Source organism: Colobus angolensis, unplaced genomic scaffold (genome assembly GCF_000951035.1).
Source record: "Colobus angolensis palliatus isolate OR3802 unplaced genomic scaffold, Cang.pa_1.0 Scaffold169, whole genome shotgun sequence".
Classification (NCBI taxonomy): Eukaryota; Metazoa; Chordata; class Mammalia; order Primates; family Cercopithecidae; genus Colobus; species Colobus angolensis.
The window spans coordinates 1,109,914-1,114,253 of record NW_012114810.1 but is presented as its reverse complement, the minus strand read 5'-3'; the positions used below and the strand labels follow the sequence as shown (position 1 = coordinate 1,114,253).

General features: G+C 41.3%; 1 protein-coding gene across 4 annotated transcripts in view; it reads left to right on the top strand.

Moving 5' to 3' along the window:
• Window positions 1–4,340, top strand: part of ARNT (aryl hydrocarbon receptor nuclear translocator) — a 62,995-nt gene that overhangs the window by 463 nt on the left and 58,192 nt on the right. The window lies entirely within an intron of this gene.

The following is a 4,340-nucleotide window of genomic DNA, read 5'->3' as shown; positions in this document are numbered from 1 at the left end:
CTGACCTCCGTTGGAGCGGCAGCCAGTGGGGGCTGGCCCGCCCTCACTCCTCGGGCGGCGTCTGGTCTGTGATGTGGTCCTCTTTTAACCCTCTGCCCGCTGGAGCCGCTTGATGCCGCATACTGTAGGCAGAGTGGCTCCGTTTACTTCAAGAGTAGTTTGGATTCATAAACCCTGGACCATATTGCTCTTTAGTTGAGGTGTTGCTTCCAAACATTTAAAGGTTTAGATTTTAATTTTAAAAATAAAAAATTGACGTTCTTTGATATATACGACGTTTCTTTAGGCTGTTACCTCCCACCCGCAACCCCCGTCCCCGTCCCCGGACTGTGCTTTGAAACTTATATTTTGTGTTAAGAGGGCCTGTCTTTGCCTGCTGAGGGCAGGGGTTTGTGTAATGGTTGTGGTTCCGGTCAGGTCTTTAGTCCACAGCCCCAGGTTTAAATCTTGTTAGGCCTAGGTCGAGGCAGTTTCCAAACTCTTTCAGAAAAGTTTGATTCCACACCATTTCTCAATTTCAAAAAATAATCCAATATCAAAAAGATCTGGTCTGTTTTGTCTAAGAGATGGAATAGAGTGTAGTGCAGTTCTAGAGAGATCAGATCTTCAAATTACTAGTCCCACCCAGCCCTCTTTCCTCTATGTTACAGTTATTTCTCCTTAGAAGGTATTTCATTTTAGGGGCCTAGTTTATCTTGCAGACCTTGGTCATTCTTGCAAAATAAAGTCTATCCTTTTCCAAAAACCAATATATTTGATAGCCTTAAAAAGAAAGGGTCTTGAGGTGTGTGTGTGTGTTGCGGAGAATTTCTTGAAAATACAACAGTGGGAGTGATTACCCCCATCCCCACGTTGAAATTTAAATTAGATTTTTTTTTCATGTTACTGAAAGGCAGTATTATTTTGCAATATCCAGATTTTGATAGGACAGATGAATCACTGAAATTTCTTTTCTACCATGTTTCTGGGAACAGCTATTTTAAGAGATGATTAATTTGTCACATGTCATTATCTGTATTTAATTTTTAAATTTTTTTTTAAAGGAAAGAGAGGTAAAATTAATGGCAAAAATTACATTACGGAAAGTGCTGAGTGATAGAATAAAAGTATAAAACAGGAAAAATGCCATTATGGCAAACCTGACCTTGTAGTAATATAACCTATCTGTGAACTATGGAATAAATAAACAAGATTTTTAACTGATCACACATTGCAAAATACTTATATAACCCTAGTTAAGTTGCAAAGCATTTCTCTTAAGAAGTCGCCTGAGTAAACAAGTTTTAGTTCGTATGTCAGGAGCTTTTTTCCAGCTGTGTGGGTGGGGTGGCTTTATTTTGTTTTGTTTTTTAAACAGCAGCAACCAGAATGACAACCTCTTGACCATATTTTCATAAGCTGATCAATATCAGCTTAAATCTCAGCAGAAAATAGCATGTGTTTGTGTGTATGTGTGTGTGCAGAACCCTTGTTAATGAAACAGCTTTGTTTACTATGCTTTGGCTGCTTGCTTCTGCAATTTTTAGATTTCCTTTTTCTTTTTCTTTTCCTTTCTCCTCTCCCCTCGCCCCTCTTTTTTTTTTGATGCAGGGTCTTGCTTCTGGCTCTGTCACCCGGTCTGGAGTATAGTGGCAAGATCACTGCTCACGGCATCTTCCACCTCCGGGGCTCAAGTGATCTTCTCACGATCAGCCTCCTGAATAGCTGGGACTACAGGTGCCTTGCCACCATGCCTGGTTAACTTTTTTTTTTTTTTTTTGAGACAGAGTCTCGCTCTGTTGCCCGGGCTGGAGTGCAGTGGCCAGTTCTCAGCTCACTGCAAGCTCCACCTCCTGGGTTTATGCCATTCTCCTGCCTCAGCCTCTGGAGTAGCTGGGACTACAGGCGCCCGCCACCTCGCCCGGCTAGTTTTTTGTATTTTTTAGTAGAGACGGGGTTTCACCGTGTTAGCCAGGATGGTCTCGATCTCCTGACCTCGTGATCCGCCCGTCTCGGCCTCCCAAAGTGCTGGGATTACAGGCTTGAGCCACCGCGCCTGGCCCATGCCTGGTTAACTTTTAAATTTTTTTGTGGACAGATGCCTTGCTATGTTGCTCACGCTGATCTTGATCTCCTGGTCTCAAGCAAGCCTTGCCTCAGTCTCTCAAAGTTGGGAGTACAGATGTGAGACACTCTGCCTGGCCAGATTTCTTTTTTGATGTTAAAAATTTCTTCCATCTCTTCTAACTTATCGATTCCATGTTCAGTTCAATCAAATCAGAAGATATGTTTTCTTTTTTCTTTTCTCCCTTTGCACTTTTATATCAAGAGGAAGAGATCATAGATACATTGTGGATTTTTTCAGTAGTCTATTGCATTTTGGGAAATGAGATTAATGAATGGAGGGACATTAGGTGGAAATGTACTGTGCTTAGTGAAAGTAAATGTTTTCAGGTCAGAATTCTTTGCTACACAGTCATACCTTCTTTCCTTAGAGCCATTTTAAGGACCAGGGGACACCATGCCTATTTCTTTGAATTTTTTCTACTTTGTATTTTTGCTGGAGTACTAATTTTTTTTTTTAATAATTCTTGTTTTGTCAACACGATTTTTTAAAAAATTTCACTCTTTAAGCTTCACTTGGGTTAATCCTTTTTAAAAATATATTTATTTTTATTTTTGAGACAGGGTCTCGCTCTGTCTCCCAGACTGTAGTGCAGTGGTGTAATCACAGCTCACTGCAGCCTTGAACTCCTGAGCTCAAGTGATCTTCCAGCCTCAGCCTCCTGAGTATCTGAGTTTGTAGACACACACCACCACACCTGGATACATTTTTTAACTTTTTGTAGAAATGGGATCTTGCTATGTTGCCCAGGCTGGTTGTGAACTCCTGGCCTCAAGCAATCCTCCCACCTCACCCTCCTAAGCTGCTGGAATTATAGGTGTGAGCCACTGATCCCGCCAAGTTAATCCTTAGGGTTAGTAATAGTGCTTAAACATGTTAATTGTGCTGGTGGCCCTGCAGTGTTTTTCAAGGGGACCAGGTTCTTCTGCATTTTTCACTGTGGTGCTGCATTAGAAGAAGAGCAAAATATGGTTGATACTCTCTAAGAGTTGTGTTGAAATAATAGTTCTAATGTGATTTTTTTGGTCAAATTGATAATTCTTCATATTCTATCATTTTTCACTAGTTCTACTTATCACTGGCAAGTAGAACTCTGTGGGTAGGTGGTCCATGAAACTTTAGGCTATTTCTTTCTTGTCTGTGGACTACTAACAGTTTTGAAGAACACATTTTTTTCCCCATAGGAAAGGGTCTTGCTCTGCCACCAAGGCTGGAGTGCAGTGACACAATCATGCCTCACTGCAGCCTTGACCTTCTGGGACCATGTGATCCTCCCACTTCAGCCTCCTGAGTAGGTGGGACCACAGGTGTGCACCACCATGGCTGGCTAATTTTAAATTTTTTTTAGAGACAGGGTCTTGCTATGTTGCCCAGGCCCGTGTTTAACTCCTGGCCTTAAGTGATCTTCCTGTATTGGGCTCCCCCTAAGAGCTGGGATTACAGGCATGAGCCACCATGCCTAGCCAAGGTGGAACACTTTTTAAATTGAATGTGTGATTTGTAATGCATTGGCTGAGGGAATAGTTGGGAGGAGATTAGGTATTTGATTTACAGTTCCAAATTCAAACTAGAGACGTTGAATTAGTTTGTAGTAAATGTAGGTTTTTTTCTCTCTTGATTCTGGTATTCTCATTAGCAGAGAATTCTTTTTGTGCTATTATGTATAAGTTACTGTGGATGGAGAATGTAGCAGAAGGAAAAGGGTAATACTGTTTGGGTTTGTAAGGCTGTCATTTAGGAAGAAAATTTTTTTTTAGCTAATTTTCACCTACATAACTTACAGTTTTAACTGCATCAATTAACAAAATTCTTACCTGTTACCTTTATTTACCTTTTTCAGATATGGGAAAATAGGAATTCATACAGTGTAAAGTTAAGATGTGAAGATACTCTTTTATGGCCAGGTGTGGTGGCTCGTGTCTCTAATCCCTTTGGGAGGCTGAGGCAGGCAGATTGCTTGAGCCCAGGAATTTGAGACCAGCCCGGACAACATGACAAAACCCCTTATCTACAAAAAATACAAAAAATTATCCAGGCACTGTGGTGTACTTTTATAGTCCCAGTTACTTGGGAGGCTAAGATTGGAGTATCACCTGAGCCTGGCAAGTTGAGACTGCAGTGAGCTGTGATCATGCCACTGTACTCCAGCCTGGGTGTCACAGTGATACCCTGTCCCCCAACAAAAGAAGAGATATTATTATATTGCAAAGGCCTTTTTTTTTTTTTTGAGACAGGG